At 44.0% G+C, this 12053-nt stretch overlaps 1 protein-coding gene across 4 annotated transcripts in view; it reads left to right on the top strand.

Moving 5' to 3' along the window:
- The window catches only part of WNT5B (Wnt family member 5B), a 137863-nt gene that overhangs the window by 72576 nt on the left and 53234 nt on the right, over positions 1 to 12053 (top strand). The gene's annotated exons all lie outside the window — the stretch shown is intronic.

Below are 12053 nucleotides of genomic sequence, written 5' to 3'. Positions count from 1 at the left end.
CTTCCTAGGCTCCTGTATCATATGCATATTCTCTTTCTCTCCTGTTTATATTTTTTGGAATTTAAAAACTGAAGAGAGCAATAGAAATTGTCTTCTCTACTTGGAGCTAGAATTTGTTGTGGTCCTGCCCTATTAGAGAAAAAGTTAAATTGAGATTACAATTTCACAAACATTGGCTAGAGAACTGGGCCAGTTCTGCCATAAGGCAAAGTGTGACCTGCCTCAGGTGGCAATACTGGAATATCTTTAAAGGTTAGAAATGACCCATTATTTAGTTTAGAATTACGGTATATTGTTACCACCTTGGGGGTATCACTTATCTGCCTTAGGAATCACAATGTATCATGAATCAGTGGCACAACTCCGGAGCAGAGATGAAGCCTTGGATTAGAACTGCACCAAAGTATGTAGCTTGGGGGAATGTAGTTTACATGAGAAAGGTGAAACCTTTTATTCCACTAATTTAGAGAGACTGAGACTATTGGGAAAAAGATAAAAACACATTTTGAGATTATTCCATTTAGGAGCATAAGAAGCTACCTAGCTCAGTAGAATATACTACATTCACTGTCAGCCGTTCTCCAGAATTTCAGGACAGGATGTTTCCCCACCCCTATTTGGATATTCCAGGGAATGAACCTAGGTTCTTTTGCATCCAAAACATGTGCTACAGCCCTCCCTTTTGTTCCAGCCACCAACAGTGGCTGTTCTTAAATGCAAAGTACACTCTTTTTCAGGTACCCATTTATTAGAATGTTTTCCCCTTTTAGCGCTTTCCCCAGGAAATATATATAGAGCTGTTGATCAAATCAGTGTGAAATCTTAACAAAGCTTTTTTAGGCTTTTTGCATTGGGTCTTGTTTTTACCAACTAGATTTGATTTAATTTAATTGGGGAGGGGAAAGGAGGAGGAGGGAAATGCATTAGCTACATTGCAGAACAAATGTGGGAGAAATCTAACTCCTTGTAAAAAAACTGAAACCTCACCTCTGTCTCCCACCCCACCCCCTCCATGCAGCTTTTAAGGCTAGAGAATTTGACAGGAAGGACTCTGGCTGGACACTGCAGGGAAGTATTATGCAATCATGCCAGCAGCTTTGGCACAGCGCCTAGAAGACATCCTTAGGGGTCTTCAAACATAGCCTTAGCTATTCCAGTAGAGTTATCGATTATCTTTTCTTAACAGACAGCAGTATGAAAGAGCAGCTGACTATAGAAGTGGGCTTTGCTGAAGGGAGGGAGGCAGGAAAAACACAAAGACCCCACTTTGTTGGAACCAGACTGTGCCTGTTCCTGAGAGCAGCAGATTTTGCAGAACACATTCCTTTGAAATGCTAGCATTGAGGTGCATTGACTTCTATTTTCAAATCTTCACCCCCCTCCTTTCCCAAATGCCTCCAACTTGAGGCAAGCACGTGCCTCCTTAACTCCTCACTGCCTATCTAGTTCATCATGAAAATGAAGAAACACTGTGCACACTGCAGTCTCTTTGCCTGTATAATCACAGGAGGGGTGTCCAAAAGAAAGCAACGTCTGCATGAAACAATCCGCCCCCCCCCACCCCATTTTAGACATATAGAAAAATATAGTGTGAACCAGCATTCTCCAATTGCTTGGAGTTTTGCTATCTACCACCTGCATGGAGGTAATAATAATATATAGCATTTATATTAACACTTTAGTGTAGGTTAAATGCTTTGAATACTTCTTCCAAATAATCCTTACAACTGCTCTATAAAGTAGCTATATTATTCCCATATTGCAGATGCAGAGTGGATCAGGGCTGAGCAGTTGTGGTTTGCTTAAGGCTACTTCATGGCTGCAGCAATAGTTGAACTGAGGGTTTCCCAATGCACTCTTAACCTTTACACTGCACCCTCCCTCAGCAGGTTTAGGTAAGTGAACACATTTTGGGGCTCACTCCATCTAACCTTATGGCTACATGCTTTACAAGGCAATTTACCTTGGAATCCCAACCAACCAAATGGGAGTTTCACACAGCATCAGTGCTCAGACATACTTCCCTGACTTCCTAGCCCCAAACTGCAGCAGTTTCCACTTTTTCTGGGCATCAGACAATGCAGAAGTATTTCAGCTTGGAACAGGTCAATATAAAAGGTTTCTAATTTTTGTTCCTATCCTCCACCCCGTACAGCCAAACCAAGTTAACTTTTGAATTCTGCGTTGCCTCACATGTCCGTTTACTTGCCGCAGCTGGAGGGCAAATTTTCTCCCTTATTCAATTAGGAAATAAATATAGTGAGAGATTGTTCTCATCATGGTTGGGGGAAGGTCAAGGAAAAATACAATACTTTGCAGTAAAATCAAATATGGTGGGGCCTGAGATCATACTCTCTGACACCCTCTAAGAGCATGTGCAAAAGTAGCATTATTGCAGTCATAATAACTGTTCCTTTTAAAAGTATTTTTCCAAGAAAGAAAAACAAATGCAGTTCCTTGTTGTGGAATACTATTTATTAACTGGATGCATAATTGGTTCAAAAATTTAATAAAATTATGAACTATGGCTACAATCTATATGCTTTCCTGGGAGTAAGCTCCATTAATAACAGTGGGACTCACTTCTGAATAAACATGTATAGGATAGTGATGTAAAGGTAGAAGCTTTTTCACCACAAAACATTTCAGATTTTTAGCTCAGTTTGCAATGCCAAATCTTCTAGTTCTTTGGTAGGTGTTTCCTTGAATATATAGACATATCTGTTCCTTATACTACCTTGTGTCGTAGCACATTGTAAAGGCTACCACGTTGTTCAAAATCATGTTGGGAGCTGCTAAATTTTGCATTTCCCTTTTGACATTTAGATTTGTAACCTCATCCTGCAATACTGCACTCTAGAAAAACTCATAGGATTACTTCCATAGACTCAAAGAGAGCCCAGTGCTAATAGAAGTACATGACACACTTTCGAAGGTAGTGAGGGGACCTCCCCTGTGGTGTCATGCTCAGGAAAGGGACTGATACCTGAAGTAGCAAGACATCTCTCCAAAATCCTGGTGCAGCACTTGGTTCTTTTGGTCACTGTAGTGCTTCTGCAAATAAAAAAAAAAACTTCCTCCCTGCTGCTTTTCAGGAAAGAGCATCAGTGGTGGAGCATCTGCTTTGCATGCAGAAAGTAGCTGTGCTTGGTAAAGAGACTTGTAGGCCATATTATACAATAATATTTCTCCTTAATGGGATGTGGAGAGCTTGTGCATGGGTGTTCAAGCAACTCTGGACAACACAGCCACAGCCTCCATTGGAAGGACTATCTCCCCTGCCAGCCAACAAGCTTGGCAAGTGGGAACCTGCTGGTTAAGTGCTCATCTTTCCACTCATTCAGAATCTCTTACTGAATTGGCAGCCTGGTGGCCCAATAAGCAACCACCACTTCCATAAAGAGATACTCTTGTTATGCACAAGGGAGAGAGATCCTTTGGTTTTAGCCTACAGTTTATCAGTTTATCTGTCCCTGTTGAGGAAGACTTCTGCTCTAGGTCCAGTGGCAGAGCTTCATGCTCCGGCACCAGGGGGGGGCAGAGAGCAGGCAGGGGCGGGGCTGGCGCACGTCCTGGGGACATGGTGTGCTGCCCACGGGCATGGCGTGCGTCCTGGGGGCGTGGCATGTAGCGTGGTCGGGAGGGCAGCCGTGATGGCACCCCACCAGGAACACGCTGTCTAGGTCCACTGAATATGTCATATGAAGGAGAGAACACTAGGACTGGCCACAAAGCTCTCTGACTGACTTCTGGCAAGGAAATTCAAGCAGAAATTGTGCTCCTTTTTGCTTTCAGCAGGGCCTACCCTTCTGGGTAAATAACGAACCAGTCCTTACTTGAAGAGATGTTTTGCTCCCAGGCCAGCTTTCTGACAGGGGCATAATCTGCCATCCCACGCAAGAAGCATGCTCCTATCTACTGCCAAATTGAAGGAGAATCCAGTTTGGATGCCAGGAAGGATGTAACTCCTGAACTAATCCTGGAAAGGGAACAATATCAAGCATGGGAGTTCCCATTTTTGGCTGCCACCAGATCTGTTTTATGGAGGTAGCTCTGTAGCATGCCAAAGCCCAGAGCAACAATTTTGGGCAACACTAATTCAGTTCCAATATTAACATGCAAAATGACAGGTGGAGCCGAGCAGGAGGGAAGCACAGAGCTCTCTTTCTCAAACAGACCTGCTTTCTTTTTCTGCTTGATGATTGAGGTTAAGTCTCTTCACCCAGAGTTTTTTCAGCTGAGAAAACAGGTGCTAAAGCATCTGGAAAAGTGGATTAATCATCCCAGGAGTGATACACTTTTTAATTGGGTAATGACCCTCATATCACAAGAAGCAGAAAGCTTTTTCCTTTCAAACTTCCATTAACAGATCTACTGCCACTCCAACAACCTATGTAATTTTGGAAGGGGAATTGCTTCTATTGAGAAACTACCTGACGCTGGCCTGGTTCATAAGCAACAGTCCACTGCCCATGTTTACTTCTTGGTGCTTGAAATGGTGCTTAAGTTTCGTAAGGAGCCAACATTACAAGCCAGGTTGCAGAGAGAGGTTATTTTGTTTGTTTGCTTGTTTTGTTTTACTATGCTCTGACGCCTCTAGTGGGTAAAACGCAGGGGCGCCGACTTATAAAAAATATTGGGGGGGCCCATACCGGGGTCCTGCCCCGGGAAGTTTTCTAAATTTTAGATGAAAATTAGTGAGTTTTAAAGTTTTTTAAAAGTATTTTAGAGTCATATGATCAACATTAGAACCCCGAAAACTCGACTCTCTATAACTCCACACTCCGGGAAACTCGACAAGCCTGAAACACTTTTTGGCTTTGAAAACAGAAACAAAACATAAACACGCACGGTTTTTTCGTAAAAAGCTAATTTAATTTACAGTAACAATTATGCTTATAGACTATTACAGAGCAGTGAATATATAGCTCTGAAAAGACTGAAATGATATTTAAATAAATCCTAAACGATCATTAAAAGAATAAAACATAAAATATTGCTGTCGCACAGTAATAGCACTTTGATTAATAAGTGAAATAGCTAATTTAAGCTTACTTTGAATAAGGCTGAGGGTTCATTAAATAAAAATAATATCTCAAAGTTAATGCTTTAATACAGTTAATAAAGTTAATACAGTATGCCTAATACTGTATGTAAATACTGTAATACTGTATGTAAATAACGGGCTTTAATTGGATCTTACACCCTAAAAATATTTAAGTATTTGAAAATAACTAATACAGTACTATAGTAATATAGAAATACAGTACTAAACTAGTACTAATATTTCGAAACTGAAAATTTAACATTCTGTATGTATTAAATTCTCTATTTTATAAAGATTTTTAATATCTGACAGTGAGTTTGGAGTAGCCCAATGCAAAAATCCTGAGGATCCATGTGGATCCATGCTTTGTAACTACATTTTTGCACCACTGTGACCCTAGGCAACAGTGGGTGTGTGATTTTTTTGGTGCAAGATGTAGCCATGGACATGCTATGTGATCTGATGGTGAATTTGGGGTGACCCAATGCAAAGATCCTGAGGATCCATGTGGATCCGTGCTTTGTAACCACGTTTTTGCACCACTGTGACCCTAGGCCACAGTGGGTGTGTGATTTTTTTGGTGCAAGATGTAGCCATGGACATGCTATGTGATCTGATGGTGAATTTGGGGTGACCCAATGCAAAAATCCTGAGGATCCATGTGGATCCATGCTTTGTAACCACGTTTTTGCACCATTGTGGCCCCAGGCCACAGTGGGTGCGTGATTTTTTTGGTGCAGGCTGTAGCCATGGACATGCTATGTTATCTGATGGTGAATTTGGGGTGACCCAGTGCAAAGATCCTGTGGTTCCATGCTTTGTAACCACGTTTTTGCACCATTGCAGCCCCAGGCAACAGTGGGTGCGTGATTTTTTTGGTACAGACTGTAGCCATGGACATGTAATGTGATCTGATGGTGAATTTGGGGTGACCCAATGCAAAGATCCTGAGGATCCATGTGGATCCGTGCTTTGTCACCACGTTTTAAATGGGGAGGGAAGGAAAAACACAGAAGGGACAAGAAGCACAAGAGGGGTGTGCGGAGAAGCAGCTGGCTAAGAATGCAGGGGAGGAGTTTAACGGGGTGGGGGGGAGGAAAGGAAGGCAAAAGTCCCCCCCCCCAAGCCAGCCCTCTCTCTCTCTCTCCCACCTGCATGTTTTTCGGCTGCCTGCGAGTCCCTAGAGCACGGAGAGGAGGAGGTGGTGGGCTGGAGCCTGCACGCAGTGTGACTAGGAAAGAATTAGAAGGAAGGACTTGATCCTTTCCTTAACCCTCTGCTTGCCAGCAGGGCAGGGAATTCCCTGCTCTTTGTTGAGTTTGAGCAAACGCAGCAACAGAAGCGGGTGGGCAGTAAGACCTTGAGGCAGAATGCAGGAAAGCAGCAGCTTCTGCCTTCCCTCCGCCCGCCCGCCTGATGTTATTTTTGCCTATTTTTGCCCCTGCGCTCCGGCGAGTCAGCTCCAGGGACCACACATTCGCTCAATAACACGCACAGACATTTCCCCTTACTTTTTAGGAGAAAAAATCTGCGTGTTATAGAGCGAAATTTACGGTAATAATTTTCTTAAATTATTGGGGGGGTGGAGCCCCCCCAAACGAATTTTTGAGGGGGCTCGGGCCCCCTCAGGCCCCATGGAGTCGGCGCCTATGGTAAAATGAGTCTTGCATTGCAGGAGGTTGGACTTGATGACCCTTGTGGTCCATTCCAACTCTACAATTCAATGGTTCTTTGAAGTCTGAGGAGTTGCTCAGGAGAAATGGCCTTCCTTTCCTGACACAGCTTCTCTGTGCTTGGCTTCTCCCCCCGCAGCTGGTACTGCAGCAAAACACACTGCTGTTGAGCTGCTCTTTTCTGCCCCAAACCTGCCAGGATGTCAGGCCTAGAAGCAAGAAAAGGCTTATCTGCTGTGACCTGACCTTGGCATTGCTTGGCAGGACACAATGGTATTCTGAAGCCCCTTACAAATGGCATCCAGTAGTATCTGGAACCCACAGACACCAAGACAATAGTGCAAGAACTGTAAAAAGCAACTTAAAGGGTTTCCTGGTGTGTCTCCCATTTTCCCGCCTTTTTTTACTTCAGGAATGCTACTGGTGACAAGAGTGGTTGTTGCCCTAGCCTGCCTTTCCTTCTGATTGCCTCAGTGAGGCAGAGCAGGCATATGGAAGTGTGGCTGTCATCTGTCCCTCCTTTCCTGAGGGAGCAGCCCTCCTTCCCCTTAAGAGTATATACAAAGGCCTAATAGCAGCACTGAGGCCTAACAAGTTTGGCAAACAAGGTGCTAACAATACTGTTAGCAAGTTAAAGGAAGTTCCTGGAAAGTCCCTCTGCCACCTCCTGGAGTGTGAAAAAGTAGCATAAGCCCCTTGTGGAATCAGCAGTCCCTTGTGGTAGTGCATAAAATGGCTGCTTTAATTTTAAGTGTAGCCAGAGACACTGATATTAAAAGCTGATTTTATTCCTAAGAAGCTCGTCCCTCTCACTTGAGGGACGCTAGAGAACACAGCTGAAATCTCATTGCAATACTAGATGGAGAGGAAGGGCAGCCCTGGTTCTTTTTTCTGTAGGGAAACCAGTTCCCTCTTTTGTGAGGTGCAGCATTGGAATGGGACAGAAAAGTCCCAGTTTTTCAGGGAAAGCAAAACGGTAGAGAAGAGCAGCTCTCCAGAGGAAGCAACTCTCTCATTTCAACTCATGAGGCACAGGGCTGGTGTGTTGCAAGAGCCAGGCAGCATCACCAAGGCATGGCCTTGAGGTAAGAATAAAATGGAGAGGGGTGGCAACTGAACTCCCTCCCCTCTTAAGCAGCTGCCTGTCTTTTCTTCTGTAAGTAGGAAGTGGCACTGTTGCTCTGGGGCTTGAGACATTGGAAACAGTCCCATAAGGGTTTCTCTCCATATGCAAGCTTTCCAGCTGGTGGAAAGGTTACCACTCCTTGCCAGGTGTTTCGAAAGTTGAATGTGGGAAGCTGCCTTGTGCTGAGTCAGATCATTGCTCCATCTGACTCAGTGTTGTCTATGCTATCTGCCAGGGGTCTCTTCCAGACCTGCCTGGAGATGCTGGGGAGAGATCCTGGGACCTTCTATATCTAGGGCAGCTGTTCTGCTGAGCTACAGCTCTTCCTAAAAAGACAGCTGGGCATTTTTGTGTGTGTTCATGCATGTGCGCACACAATCTGGCACAAAAACAAGTTTGGGCAATGCCCTCATACTTCCCTGAATACTAGCACGTCTGATCATCAGTTTACTGAATGGTAGAGTACAACCCAGGAGTCTATAGATCTTCTGAAAGTTAGATCAAATACAGGCCTGACAAGAAGATAATTCCCTTGCATTTATCACCAGAAGTTTCAGAGAATCAAAAAGTTGTCCCTGAGAAAAGAGATATCACACATGGGCACAACTTGAGGTAGCAGTACCTTATTTCATCAAGGGGTTCCCTTTGTCAATTTTCCTACCCTCCTCCCTCAGAAACAGAGAGCAGTGGACTGTCTGGTGAATAAAATCAGAGTTTTAGAACTTCCTCCTGTGGAGTAGACGCTTCCTCACCCCAAGCATAGAAGGGATAGAGCAGGACAGACACATTCAATTCTGAGTGAGGATTTCCCCACCTTTTATCTGAAGTCATTATACAGTAAGCCCACAATTTATATGCCTTTGGGTTGTGCACATTCAGCTTTATGAGCATGGCAAAAAATAGAAAAGGGTGGGGTTCTGGGAACTCAATGTTTTGACTATACACAATTTCAGCTTTAGGCGCAATCCCCGGAACATAACCGCTATGTAAATTTGGGCTGGTTGCAATAGGATGAGGAGCTTGCTTCTGTTTAGAGAGCTGATTCCTCTCCCAAGACTTCTGAGGTCATTGAGGCATTTCCAAAGGCAGTAGCAGAAAGCCAGTTAGGTTCTCCAGGTGGGTGCAGTTTAAATAAGTAAGAAACAGGACGCAGGTGGCGCTGTGGTCTAAACCACTGAGCCTAGGGCTTGCCGATCAGAAGGTCGGCGGTTTGAATCCCCGCGACGGGGTGAGCTCCCATTGCTCGGTCCCTGCTCCTGCCAACTTAGCAAGTAGATAAATAGGTACCGCTCCAGCGGGAAGGTAAACGGCGTTTCCATGCACTGCTGTGGTTCGCCAGAAGCAACTTAGTCATGCTGGCCACATGACCCGGAAGCTGTCTGCGGACAAACGCTGGCTCCCTCGGCCAGTAAAACTAGAGGAGCGCCGCAACCCCAGAGTCGTCCGCAACTGGACCTAACAGTCAGGGGTCCCTTTATCTTTAAGTAAGAAAGAATTGCCCTTCAGTAGTTTGGATGGCCTCCTAGAAGGTCATGTAGTTGCACTGGTTAGTTGTCCGTAAGAATGATATAAATTGGCTAAAGTTTCTGCCTGTGGCAGTGAATATAAGTTTAGGTAGTCTACCCTTGTCTGCTTCCACCTTTGCAACTGATAGCGTGAGGTTTAATGCCATTACTGCGGCATTAGTTGGTTCTCTGTCTTCCAGGTCTTACTATTATTTGGCTTAAAGACCTATTGGAATGTACACCTCAAAATTTATGAGATTTGTTTTTCCTTGTAAGGCTGTGGTTTCTGCCCATTGGCTTAGATATGCTCTTGCATACTATGTTTTTTTCTACCTGTAGTTTGGCAGCAGATGGGGTCAGGCCAAATGTATCAATTGCAGCATATGGCCATTTCACAGTCTAATAGGAATTATCCATTGTTAAGTGAGCTTGGTTTGGGCCATGAAAATAATTCAAAGAAATGGGTAGCTCAAAGTCACTATTGAAGCTTGCAATCACACCTGGTTTCACTAGTACATACAGATGAATCCTATAGAACTAGATCAAGTCCACCGTCACCCAGGAATAAGGAATGACACAAGCTCAATGTCCAATGGGGCCCCTTGGCCTATACAAAATGTTCCCTTGCCCCAAACCCCTAGTCTGTCTGGAAAAATCTTTCGCTATTGGGGTGCAGGGGAGAACTTTCCAGAAGTGGGGCTTGAGAGCACATTGCCTAGCATATAATGCCTAGCCTTGGCATCTCCTCCAAAGGGGTATGACAGCCCTCTCCATGCATAGAACATCCTTCTTGGCTGCCATAGATCCAACACACCACTAAAAGCCTCCATGACATGCTCAGTGGGTGAACCCTCCATCTTCATGTGACATTTGCCAAATTATCCTTCCATCGAAAGGTCCTGCAACAAGTATTACAAAGTGTTTTTTCTGTCTGTTTTGGGAATATTGCTATTGGATAGCCCTTTGTTGTCTGCTCAACTCCCTTGACTTGAGAATGGAAGCTTTGTTACCAAGTGTTCTTCTGGTCAGCAGACACCCCCCCCCCCCCGTATTAGTATAACCAATCATGGAGGGTGGTTCACATCTTCTTCTGTGCTATTTACCACAAATTTTCAATAAAGGACACTGTTGAGGTTTCCCATCTCTCCATATTATTCTTTACTACTATTCTGCTGGCAACAAATGTAATCTGCCAATGGCTTTTTGTTTGTAGGAAATTTATATGGTTAAGTCCCGAAACTAGAAGGTTCCTTCTCATCAGGAAGGACAGGTTTTTTTCTGATCGGCACTGCCTTCTTCTTGAACAGGCGTTATTCCTCTGCTCCCTGATGACCAGAACATGACTCCAACTTTTTGTTCTCCCCTGGTCAACTGGTATTTTTAAAATGATCCATTACTCTGGGTGAGTTGGATAATGGCTTCACAACCAGCACAAGAGTCAACCAGTCAGCTTTGTGCACAGCCACCTTTTATTGGAAACGGGGGAAACTTGTGGCTCCAGTATGTGGGAGTTTCGTCTAATAAAAAAAAAAGGCGAATGAAGGGAACACATGCTGTGCAAATGAGAGATGTCTGTACATATCCAGGTTTTCAGAACAGAATGCAGTTTGTTTGGCTTCAGACCAAGCTAGAAGGTACCAACCATTCTCTTACCAAAAGTTGTCCTTTATTTTGGCAGACATAAATTCACTCAGTCATAACTGACTTGTTGCCCTTGTATAAATCCTTCCTATTCCTCACTGGAAACAGACCATGTTCATGTTGGAACTACTGGTGCAAATGGAGGCCTGTGGCACAGAATGGAGGGTTTAAATTGCTCTGTAGAAGAGTTAAGTATAGATGGTTAAGAAAACAAAAACAAATCCACAATAGCTAATGTTCTGAATCCCAGGAAAATTTTAGTTTCAGCTCTGGTTTTTCAAAACTTGCTACCAGTCTCTTGCACCAAAGCAAGGTATTAGGGAACTTGTGTCCATTACATAACACAGATTCCACTATCACTGCTTACCAGTCAAGCATTCTTATTTTAATAGTGTTCATTGCCTCTTCAGTCATAAACATATTATAAATTATAAAAAGAAAAGGCAAAAGTAGGAATAAACATAGAAACAGACCTTACACCTCCCTCCAAGTAAAAGAAGATGGATGTAGTGTCAGGCTCAATTAGATCCAATTGTGCTGGCTTTTGCCAACGAGAACAATGCCGCTTGTGTGACGAACTCCCAGCAGAAAGCATGAAATATTTTAAATAAAAGCAGCAATAGCCATCTAGGTGCTAGCTTCCTCTTGAGGGCACAGTGGAGGTCCAGTAAAACCTTACTCTGAACAGGAAATGCAAGGATGGCCTCCTCCCAACCCCAGGCAGAAATTTAATCTTGTTCCTTTCCATGTGTTAGAAATGAATGTATTTCAGTGTTGAAGGAGAAACTGATGTTGCCGGTTCCACTGTAGCTGAGGAAGTGCCTGTCTTTCTGCTGTAGTTTTATGGACAGTTTACCTGGGGTACTGTTAGCAGAGAAGCCAACTAGTAGAGAGGGCAGTTTGAATGGAAGAGAGTAGCCTGCAGGAGCCCTGGAAGTGCTTGAAATGCAAATGTACAGGAACTCCAGACCATCCCCCACCCCCGCCCTCCACATGGAGGAAAAGCAGCTTAAATACAGCCAGGCCTGGAGAGGAATGTTAAAAAGAGGGAAAGAACCACC

Source organism: Podarcis gaigeae, assembly GCF_964106915.1.
Source record: "Podarcis gaigeae genome assembly, chromosome: 10".
NCBI classification, from domain to species: Eukaryota; Metazoa; Chordata; class Lepidosauria; order Squamata; family Lacertidae; genus Podarcis; species Podarcis gaigeae.
The sequence above is the reverse complement of the archived record's forward strand: the minus strand, read 5'-3'. Positions and strand labels throughout refer to the sequence as shown.